This window comes from Anolis carolinensis, chromosome 2 (assembly GCF_035594765.1).
Source record: "Anolis carolinensis isolate JA03-04 chromosome 2, rAnoCar3.1.pri, whole genome shotgun sequence".
NCBI lineage: Eukaryota > Metazoa > Chordata > Lepidosauria > Squamata > Dactyloidae > Anolis > Anolis carolinensis.
Window position 1 is genome coordinate 311,136,933 of NC_085842.1, and position 12,526 is coordinate 311,149,458.

General features: G+C 40.1%; 1 protein-coding gene across 1 annotated transcript in view; it reads right to left on the reverse strand.

Annotated features, from left to right (window-relative positions):
• mapk4 (mitogen-activated protein kinase 4) overlaps window positions 1-12,526 on the reverse strand; it is an 87,057-nt gene that overhangs the window by 52,022 nt on the left and 22,509 nt on the right. The window lies entirely within an intron of this gene.

The window sequence follows — 12,526 nt, forward strand, 5'->3', positions numbered from 1 at the left end:
CATCAGTGGTTCTCAACCTGTGGGTCCCCAGGTGTTTTGGCCTACAACTCCCAGAAATCCCAGCCAGTTTACCAGCTGTTAGGATTTCTGGGAGTTGAAGGCCAAAACATCGGGGGATCCACAGGTTGAGAACCACTGGTTTAGATGCATCCCTAGAGATACTTAGAGAGAAGTTCTCTTGAGGAATCTTTAGGACCCCCAGCATGACTCTGCACTCAACTTCTGGTGGAAGTCAACCACAGTTACACTTCAGAGACTTCAGGGACTCCTAGAAAGAACATCTTAATCAAATCTACAAATAACCAAATGTTAAAAAACAGCTTTCATTAGCATTTTCATGCTTCTAATCCCACCAAAGAGTCCTATCCCTCACAACCTCTGAGGATGCCTGCCATAGATGTGGGCGAAACGTCAGGAGAGAATGCTTCTGGAACATGGCCACACAGCCCGAAAGACACACAACAACCCAGTCCTATCCTTACTACAAGCTCATTCTATACTAGCCCTCATGCACTCTGAATATAAATGACAAATATCCCTATAATGTCTCTCACATACACATACATACAGCAGTCAGGACAATACATAAGCAACTTGTGTACCGGCTTTAAAACTGGGGTTATTTTTCTTGTTGGAGTTTGAAGAAGAAATGTGCAGCTCTGAAATGAATGCAGTGAGAACATTTCCAAATCTTCTAGTTCATCCATACTGATCCATAATACTCTCTCTCCTGCCATCCCCATAATTTCATACTGTTGTGTAACAATCTGGCTGCCAAGCACATATCCATCCCAAAATCCCAGGTATTTACCAAACTCCTTCTTTCCAAGCCAGCGAACAATATTTGGCTTTCATAATCTTGCCCACAAGTTTTACATAATGGCAGCAACTGCTCCAAATAGCTTTCTGCTGGGAACTTTTAAGATTTTTAACAGGCTTTTATATTGTATCAAGATGTACTTTTGGAAGATAAGAGGTTCAGAATGTACCTCTAACCCTACCTATAAGACTCTTAGGGCCAAATTGAGTGTTACAGTGGAGAACCACAACTAAATCACCAAACTTAAAAAAGACTCATAGCTAACCTTCTGTATTGGATTTTTAGAGGTTCAGAGGAATACATGCAATGTGTTACCTCTATAGGACTGAGCCATGGCAGTTAAAGTGTTGACAAACAGCATTGATTCTATAGTGTGGATGCACCTGATGTCTTGGGGGTTGTCTATATGGAGAAAAATAATCTGACTCACCATGTATTAGCTGCTATCTGGAGGTGAAGTTTCCATGACTATTCCCATCCCAACTAGTTCTTTGGCTCTTAAACCACTTTCAAAATAATTGCCTTTCGTCATGCATTCTGGGTGAACATCTCCATGACTTCCAGGGTTTCTTATTCATGGCTGCCCTCAATAAGTGACTTCTCATTGGTGTTGGAGGCATTTGAGGTGGCCCCAAAGTGGAGGTGAAAACAGCTAGCAGGTTATGTAATTGTTTGCATGAGGAAGTAGAATCGGTCACAGTTGGATTTTTAATTGCAAATTTGTCAACATTGAAATATATATGTGAATAATTACATATCAGTATATTTGAATGTTGGTATTAGTGCTTGTCATCATAATAGGATGACTAAAGACAACTTAGACAGAAATATGTATATTTGCATTCATAATGGAAAGGGGGAAAAGTGAAGCCACCAGTACTATGTGGTTGCCAATAATGTGAACGAGAGGAGTTTTTCGAAAGTAAGCTCACACTGAGGTGAGTTCACCCAAGGACATGTGCAGTAGCTTAAAATGAACTCATCATGACGTGCATTATTACTGAGAGATATATAGAATGTATGCAGATTGGGAAAATACGATGCAAATAAGGATCCTCTCCCAGTTGTATACCTTGGCATGGGCTAATCTATTTTTTCACTGCGTACTGGGAATCAGAGAACAGAAGTGCCAAAAACCTGAAAATGTAGCAGGCCTGATTACATTCTGATTTCTGATTTCAGAAATATCCTAAACCACACCCCCAGAAAATATTGCTTCTAATTGGCAGTGAAAAGCCTCTTTCCACAAAACATTACTCTCTTGAAGAGACATCTATATGTGATGTGCCTTTTAAGGAGTAATATAGCCCAATTTCCTTAAGGAATTAGAATTGTAAAGGGAGGGAGAAATCCAGACATAAGCCAAAATCCTAAAATAGCAGACAGTGGAACACAATGTTATTCCGAGTGACTTTTAGCAGCTGACATGACGCACTGGGAAATCAAAGGTTGTACCAGGGGAACCAGCTTTAGCAGCAGCCCAGAACAATCACCTACAGCAATAACAAGATTAAGTGGATTAACCTTCTGGGATTCCTTACTTTAAAAGAACATCACTGAAATGAGTAACCCATCCAGGCGGCAATTTTGGTGCTAAATGAGGAGCAAGGGATATGGGAAAACTCTGGCCAGATATCTGTAATTCAGGAAGAGATTGTCCAGATAACCTTATATGCACAAGGTGGGTGGCTAAACAATGAATTTCGAGTAATATAATAGACCAGACAGCACCCAGTAAGACAACTTTGGTTTTCATCAGTTTGCTTTGAATCCGTTCTGCCAAAGGTTTATTTCAGTCCAGTTTCTGGGATAGAATACACGTAAGTTAAATGAGAGATTACCTTTCTAGTAATCTCTGGATCCTTCCGCATGACCTCATTATCAACATCATCCAGATTCCTAGAGAAGTGTTCTCTTTAGGAATATCTAGCGACTTCATCACACGGATCATCCTAGGACAGTTCGACCTCACTTCAGATATGGAGCCCAACAGATCCCATCACGTCAATCTACTTTCAACGGGGCTCCGTGCCTGAAGTGAGGCCAAATTGTCATAAGAGGCAGTGCCAGCAACACAGGAGGCTTCCCGTGTTGCATAGAGAAGAACGGGGAGAAGGTGGGTGACAATGCTTCCCCCCATGGGGTGAGGTGAGGGGCGATGCGGGGCACTGGGTTTCCCACACCCCATGCTGGATTTGCCATGATGATCCATGGCAAATCCCCCCACTATAGCCTGCAATTGTGACCTAAATGTGATGAGGTCCCAGGCCTTCCAAAGTGGCTCTATGGTTAACTTCCATTGGATAATTTTTGTGGAGGTTCACCATACAATTGCACTGGAGGACCTAGAGATTCCTAGAAAGGTATTTTCTTTAGCAATCTCTAGGTTTTCCAGCATGTCCCTATGGTTAACTTCTAATGCACCATGGAGCTGCGTTGGAGCACCTATAGACTGCTAGTGCAAAGTTGTGAATCTCTAGGTCTCCAGCATGATTCTATGACCAACCTCTACTAGAGGTTCACCACAAAATCATGGTGGAGGACCTCGAGTCTAAAGACAGAACCTCTCTGTTGTCTTCTTAAAGAGGTGTTATCTTTAGGAATCACAGGGTATTCAGCATGACTTGATTGTCAACTTCCATTAGAGAGTCACCATACAATCCCTAGCAAGGTGTTCATTTTAGGAATCGCTAGGCCTCAAGAATGAATCAATAGTCAACTTCTGCCAGAAGTTTAATTACTCTATTGTTTTCTCAGCCAATGTCTGCCAGAGGTTGACCATAATCACTGGAGGGTCTGGAGAGTCGGAAAGAGGTAAATTTAGTCAGATCTTCAAAAGTCAAGCCCACACATATGGAGGGCTGACCATAGTCTCTTTCTGTCTCCTTCCCAATAGTGCCATATTGTCAGAGTATTGCAGCACAGCAGTAGTAGTATGAAAAACAATGGAGCGCAGAATGAAGCAACACTTCGAGACATCAGTAAATGCAATATACAAAGCTTTACTGAATGGAGCAGTAAACAGCACAAACAGACTCTTGCAGACGACAAACAAACACAGGACTGATATGTTCTCCAACAGATCTGAAACTTGACTCGAACTCAAGACAGACTGAACTGATGCAATAGATATGCACATACTCTTGTGTCTGGATCCTCCTTAGTTCCAGCCACACACACCAAGTTCATCATAGCTCATTAGTGATTAACTCTTTACACACTATTACACACTCTGGATGATGCAATCTGATTGCAATACAAGCATGGCACAAATTACATTTAAACACTCTCATTACACAAATCTCACATTGACACATATCTCTTACTTCATGTGTTCTTTATTATTAACTTTTGTCATCTTGACCAGAATCTGTTTATCTCTAAAATGTCTGAGATGTGATGTAAATATTTTTTTTTGTAACTGTATTGCTTTCTTAGCCAATCTACTTCACAAGATCACAGTGAAGATACAGGAATGGTGAACAAGAAAAAAACATACAAAACCCATATGTGTAATGGCAGGGTAAATGGTCCATTGTCTTCTGGGTGAAATTTTACTTAGCTGTTCTGAAAAAATTAAAATAAATCCCATGATCCAGTTGGACACTTGACTACTTTCTTAACTGTGTTTATATTTACTATGTCAGATAAAAGGGTTGAAAGCTACACTTTCTACGTTGTTATTGGTGATATATAAAGCTTTTAATATTAAAGGAAGGCCCATTCAAGCTAAAAATAATCCAGAAGTGAGCCTACCACATCTCATTGACATCTTTTTGTTATGTTAATTCCTTTCATACAACGGGAAACAGGCTAAATGAGTGCCATTTTGAGATCAATGAACGGAAATCGCACATATGACAACTTTGCCTCTTACTCATTTCATTTGATCTGATTTGCTTTTAAGTGCGGTTTGAACTTTTTCTTCCTCGCCACTACGTCCATTTCTCATCATAAAGTGCTTTCGGGAAGTTTTGTAAAGAATCTTAGAGATGGGGAACTCAAGAAGAACCCTTTCATCAGAATAACATTACCATAAAACTCTATCAATCTTCACATGAAGTATCAAGACAGACATGAGATTTGATGATTTGAAGCACACCCACGCACAAACACACACACATTGAATGACTGTGCTTTGTTTCTCATAGAAAATATGATGACAACAAGGGGTACATCTCCATGTAGAATTAATGCAGTTTGGCCCCACTTTAACTTCTATGACTCAATGCTAAAAGATCACAGTAATTGTAGCTTTACAAGATCTTTAGTTTTCTCTGTCAATAAGTACTGGTGCCTCACCAAATTACAAATCCCAAAAGCCCATAGCATTGAGCCACAGCAGTTAAAGTGGAGTAAAACTGCATTAATTCTACAGTGTAGAGCCAGTCTATGTATATTGTATCTAGTTCATACACTCTCGGCCCAGTTGTTTGGAGAGCTGTTAAGTATGTATATTATAAGGGTGACGTATTGGCTCTTTGATTTTGACAAAGCTTGGTTTTGAATATATAAAATGGGAAACTCAAACTGCTTTTGGGATTTTATTTTTGAATATTTTCAAGACATGGATCACCAGAAATATGCCTGGTCTCAGAATCTGTCATAGCTGACTATAGTTAATGGATCACATGAAGAAATTGATTTGGGATGATAAAAAAAGAAAGAAATGACTCTAGGAACTGCTAGCAAGTAAACTGAGCATTTATTTCGCAATGAATTTATAGATGAATCTCCAATGTTCTACCGATATTGGATAAAGGTAAAGGTTTTTTCCTGACATTGAGTCTAGTTGTGTCTGACTCTGGGGACTGGTGTTCATCTCAATTTCTAAGCCAAAGAGCCGGCATTGTCCGTAGACGCCTCCAAGGTCATGTGGCCACTGGCATGACTGCATGGAGTGCCGTTACCTTCCTGCCGGAGCAGTACCTATTGATCTACTCACATTTGCATATTTTCAAACTGCTAGCTTGGCAGAAGCTGGAGCTAACAGTAGGACCTCACCTTGCTGATATTATGGACAGAATATTTTAATTTCTCACTGCTAGTTCTTTTATTTGTATATGTTTGCTACTTAATATGACTGGAGTATAGTCGCTTGAACACTGATGATTCATATCAATCTTAAAATAAAGATTTAAAAAAAACCCATCACCACAAGGAGCCAGAGCAATGCTACATACAAATCAGTACTATAGAGAAGTTACTTTTTTCTTCAATTTCCTAAAATTTCCCAGTCGTTGGCTTTTCCAAGTACAGCAGAGTCTCACTTATCCAACACTCGCTTATCCAACGTTCTGGATTATCCAACACATTTTTGGAGTCAATGTTTTCAATACATCGTGATATTTTGGTGCTAAATTCGTAAATACAGTAATTACAACATAGCATTACTGTGTATTGAACTACTTTTTCTGTCAAATCTGTTGTATAACATGATGTTTTGGTGCTTAATTTGTAAAATCATAACCTAATTTGCTGTTTAATAGGCTTTTCCTTAATTCCTCCTTATTATCCAACATATTCGCTTATCCAACATTCTGCTGGCCCGTTTATGTTGGATAAGTGAGACTCTACTGTAGCTGTTATAAGTGCCTTTCTTCCCAAATGCAACAGCAAACAAGGAAACCAAGAGTATTTGTTATCCCTCTTTTGGCCCATTGTTTTCTTCTGCATGTTTGTTTCCACTAGTTCTGCTATTGTTGTTGTGTTGTCGAAGGCTTTCATGGCCGGGATCACAGGGTTTTGTGTGTTTTCTGGGCTGTATGGCCATGTTCTAGAAGTATTCTCTCCTGACGTTTCGCCCACATCTATGGCAGGCATCCTCACAACCTCTGAAAATGCCTGCCATAGATGTGGGCGAAACATCAGGAGAGAATACTACTAGAACATGGCCATACAGCCCGGAAAACATACAACAACCCTATTATTGTTGTTGATAACAACAACAACAACAAAACCAATAATAACACAGTACATTACAGCAAGCAGGTAACTGGAGAAAAACTGTATTTTTTTAAAGTATGACAAGGAAAAATCGCACCCAGCCCTAGATGAATGGAATGGAGACGGCAGCAGAAACAATGAACAACGGCTGCAAACCCATTGACAGTTCATGGCACCGATGTGAATTTATTGCTCCTGGCCTTGGACAAACACAGAAGAGCTCTTTCATTTTATACTTTGGGAAAGATGTGCACCGCCTGCTCTATTGCTAAAGCAATATAAATGCCCGCTATGAACAAAAGGGAGTCCTTGTTTGTACACTGAGATTGCAGATCAAACATTGCCTGTTCCAGGCATCACCCGCTTAGCTGGCTGATCTGAGCATCAAAATGCATTTTGACCACTGAAAAATATGGAAGATTTTGGAAATACATCGAAAGAGTGGACCATACTTCAAATGAATGGACTATGCTTATTTTTTTTTTTAAAAAAAAGAAGAGTTGAAAGAGCACATTGTTGAAAAGCCAACCATCAAAAAGCAAGAGGAACCTGTACTTAGGAGCATATTTATTGTACTCCTGTTATAATACTATATCCTTAAACATGGTATTCTTTCTCTCTCCTGTTTGCTACCAGGGGATCTGTGAGTAAAGTACTCAGACATCAAACAGCTTGAGATCCCAGCAGGCAAGATCAATTGTACAGCTAATGGGCATGGAAGCATATGCATTCGTTTTTCAAAAACCTCTGAAGGATATAAAAAGCCCTCCTGGATCAGACCAAAGGTCCATCTAGTCCAGCATCGTGTTTCCTGTAGCTGACAAGCAGCTGCCTCTGAGAAGCCCACAAGCTGGGCACATGCGGCAGGCATAAGCCTATCTGTTTGCTGATCCATTGCAAGGAGATCAGGCAAATAGGCTTGGAGTTTACACATACACACAAAGCCGTAGTCATCCTGAATCCGCTCCTGACACATAACACATGGGTAAATATCTGGAGTTTTTATCCTTTAACTCAACTTTGGTCCATACTAAGCGAAATCAAGGGGTGCTCTGGAGTTTGTAGGAAACTCTGGGGTACATGTTTTGTGTTCACCTGGACATCTGGATCTGGTCCACTTTGGTCTAATCTGTTGTCCACACATCCAACCCTGACATCCCCCCTTCCCTGAGCTGATCAGAACAGATGTGTCAAATTGCTGTCATGACTCCTTGGTCACCACGGAGCTCCTTAAGCACCTGGTTGACATGGTAATATCTGCTGAGGTCAGAATGGGGCATCCACACAATGAACAATAAGGAGAGGGTTATTCTATCTTCTCCTTTATGGTCACATGGGTGTTATGATCTCAGAAGACACAACTGCAATGGCCAGGCACTCACAGGGAGTTCTAAGACCGATGGGGAATGGAGACAGTAACATGGTCCAGCCAGGTCTGTTTCAATGGTGCACAACTTGGACTCCAGCTCCGAGAATTTCTGACCATTGGACAAGCAAGCTAAGATTTCTGGGAGTTGGAGTCCCAAACACCCGGAGGGCCACAAGTTGTGCACCACTGATCTATGGCTGGACACCAAAACAGCACTGCAGAAAGTTCAAATTGATGTCCGTGGTCATCATCACTGTCAATCCAGGGTCAGTTTGGAGCATAATATTCCAGAATGGCTCTAGAATAGTGGTTCTCAACCTGGGGTCCCCAGATGTTTTTGGCCTACAACTCCCAGAAATCCCAGACAGTTTACCAGCTGTTAGGATTTCTGGGTGCTGAAAGCCAAAAACATCTGGGGACCCCAGGTTGAGAACTTCTGCCTTAGATTAAGTGGCCAAAATAGATGAGGTCTTAGCATCTCAGCTAAATTATAACAAGACTTCAATGATAGGGAAAGAGTTATTGTGTATGAATGACTTTGTTTGATCTTGGGGGTTTTTTGGTACAGTATTTGTTTGGAAGTTTAGACTGAGAAAAGCTATGAAGGCTGGGAACAGAACTAGGGAAGATAATTTTCTTCTGTTACTAACCTGCTTGCACAGTTCTCATAGTTGGCTGCTGTGGATGGAGAGGTGACTCATTCTTGCACACTTTGATTTTCTTTGCATGTTTCTGCACTATATAACCCTTCCATTAGCTTCATCCTGGCAGGGAAGCATCCCTGTCTAGGGCTCTCATTTAGTCAGTGATGGAGAATTTTACTGCCAGCTGGGAATAGTCTGGGCAGAATGAGTTGTTTAGGAGCCCAGTTCTACCATTGGCTGTGAGAGGATGCTGGACCCCATCAGCAAAAGAGCTGGAATGTTTTTGTACTGTATACCATCTGCTGCATCATTGACAACCAATAAAACCTATGCTGTAACAGTGTCAGCGTTTAAAACCAAACACTTGGGGAAGACCTGGAACTACAGCAAATTCCAGTACAGAACATAAAGCATCAGAAACATTCTAATTCTGAGGCCAGGGCATCTGGTGGTAACTCCACCATTTGTTTTTAGTCTGGACCATTCAGAGAGTTATCCAAGATATTGAATCCTGTCTCCCATCTTAGGTTCAACCTGTGATAGCATCTTTAAAGATCAAACAAAAAACCAAGAGAGGTTCAATACCCCATTGGCATGGAAACCCCCACCCAGTCCTGCCAAATGGAGCTGGGGGGGGGGGGGAAGTAAATTGGAATCTGCTAGGAGATCCACTACCGTTTCCCCTAAAATAAGACATCCCCAGAAAATAAGACCTAGTAGAGGTTTTGCTGAATTGCTAAATATAAGGCCTCCCCCAAAAGTAAGACCTAGCAAAGTTTTTGTTTGGAAGCATGCCCACCGAACAGAACACCAGAGCATGCAGGATCGGTAAATGTACGTACAATAAATTGTTGTACATGGAAATATTGGTAGTAACAAGAAATTCTTGATAGGATTCACAGTTTGTCTGGTTATGCTGGTTTATGATGACAACTACTGTACAGTATATAATAAATGTTAAATTTTCTTGTTCAACAATAAATATAAATTCTTCTTCATGGAAAAATAAGACATCCCCTGAAAATAAGACCTAGAGCATCTTTGGGAGAAAAAAATAATATAAGACACTGTCTTATTTTCGGGGAAATACGGTAGTAGGTCTATTTGGAAAGCAGGACCTACGGATAGGTTTGCTTTTGATCATCAGTTGCACTAAAAAGACAACAATTAACATTAAATTCATGTTAAATTAGCGTTTAAGAAATCTTGGGAGAAATTAGAAATACATACGTATGTAAGAGCATGTACATTGCAAGCTCTAGCTCTAATACTGTGAAAACAAATTTTCAGGCTGACCATGTGCTGAAGGAAATGCTTTTTGCCAAGGATGGGAAACTTGCAGCCATGCCAATGGTGATGAATTGATGAATGCACTGTCCTCCCATATTTTCATCCGTGATCAGACTTCTTGGGGCTGATGGAAACTTCAATAATACCTGGAGGGCTACAAGTTTTCAAATCCTGGTAATTACAGTTCTACATTCAAGTTCCTCCATTCCTATTTTGTAGCGACAGCATCTTGACCTGGAAGAAGAATTTCTTGTGTCCCATCCACACCTTTCTAACCTCTTGGAGATACTATATGAGCTGTTCAGAGGTAGAATAGGAGGGTGAGAAACTCTTAGTCTCTGGAGGTCTTTAAACATAGCTGGACATACATCTTTCAAGGATGCTTTAGGCTCCTTCCACACAGCTGTAGAAAATCCACACTGAACAGGATTATATGGCAGTGTGGACTCAGATAACGCAGTTCAAAGCAGGGCATTGAACATGTTTTAATTGTTTTTAAATTGTTGTGGTTGTATGCTTTTTCTTGATGTATTTATTGCTGTGTTTGGATTTATTTTTACTATTGTATTTTTATATTGTTTGGGCATGGTCCCTTTGTAAGCCGCCCCGAGTCCCCTTGGGGAGATGGGGCAGGATATAAGAATAAAGTATTATTATTATTATTATTATTATTATTATTATTATTATTATTATTATTATTATTATTATTTTATTATGACACAGCAAATAAGATAGATATGCCTGATTTCGTATCACAAAATCACAAGTCGAACACTTCCCAAAATCACAAGTCGAACACTGTGTGATGTATTTTCAGATGATGCATTTGGAAACAATAGGCATTGACAAAATTACGATCTGCCAACTGCAAAAGGCCACCCTACTGGGATCTGTTATTATTATTATTATTATTATTATTATTATTATTATTATTATTATTAAGCAGATATTGTGGATTATATACCTTGATATTCTGGGTTATATGGCTGTGTGGAAGGGCCCTTAGTTGTGTATTCCTGGCAAGGGTGACCTAGATGACTCTTGTGGTCCATTCTAACTCTATGATTCCCTATTGAATGGAAACCAAAACAATATTCTTGCATTGATTTTGGGGTTTAGTTCTGTATTTCTGGAAAGGGTGGCCTAGATGATGCCTCTGGTCCATTCCAATTCTGTATCTAATGGAAAGTAAATTAGTAAAAATGTTTTGAATTTTTTGAGTTTAAGGCCTGAATACTTTCGATTGTTGAATGGTTATTAACCTTCTGGTCTCTGCCCTTTGGGACTAACAATATAATTTAGGTTTAAACATTTATCCAAGCAACATCCAACTCCAAGAGAATAGCATCCATCAATAGAGCAGATTTCTTTCTCACTTGCAACCCAACAACTACATTGGTTAGAGACCACTCACAGCAAATTCAAAGCATACACAAAGATCAGAGGAGATAAGTTCCATGCACAAAATAGCCAAATATTCCAGGGATGTGGAAATTGTGGCCCTTCAGACGTAAATGCATTGTAATGCCCATGAAATTTAGCCACTGGTTGGGGATAGTAGAAGTTGGATTTCAACAGCATATGGACTGTTAAAGTTTTCCCAGCCTTCTCTACACAAATCCACACTAACACATCTGTTCTCCTCGAAGGAAGATTTACACTTTTGTTGTGCTGAGAAATGTAATGTTTAGCTAAATACTGGAAATCTGAATGTAAGAAACATCCCCAATTAGGATCTACAACAAAAACACTGGCTGCAACATCATTATGTCAGGTCAAGATGATCTCAGCAAAGAGCAGTGCCAGGAAGGAATAAACAATTATTTACTGTTGAATGTAGGATGACGCAGAATGAAAACAGTGTAAATAAAAAAAACAGTAGAGATGCCTAGGAGTATCGGCTATGGTTTTCAGCTGAGAAACACTGCCTGTTTGCAATGAACCCTACAACATGGTTTAAAATTCTGTAAATTAATCATGCCTTCCTTTATAACATTCCATTCCACGAGTTTGGAAAAGTCATTTTTTTATTGGAATCACAGTGGTGCAGGTTGCAGGTGGCATCACAGAAAAAAGCAGATAAAAATGCCAGCTCCAAGGGGCTTATTACTACAACACTTTATTTCCTAGGAGGCCATAGCACAACTATCCTTTTTACTCCAACTGCACTACCTATTACATCATAATGAAGTCAGGATTGGCTGGCCCAAATAGTGGACAGTGCATGATCAGCAGCTGCTTTCTACCTGATATGCCCATATGGCCATATTTAGGACATCATCCCATGAGAGAGGGAAAGTCGGCAGAATCATCTTCTTACTGCAGCATTTCATTCCATTCTGTTTATAAGGAAATTGGTCATAAATTTACCTCTCTCACATGTGATGTACTTTTGTCCATTTCTACAGTAATCCTGTAGCTATCTGAGCTATCACACAGGCAAGTGTGATCCCCACC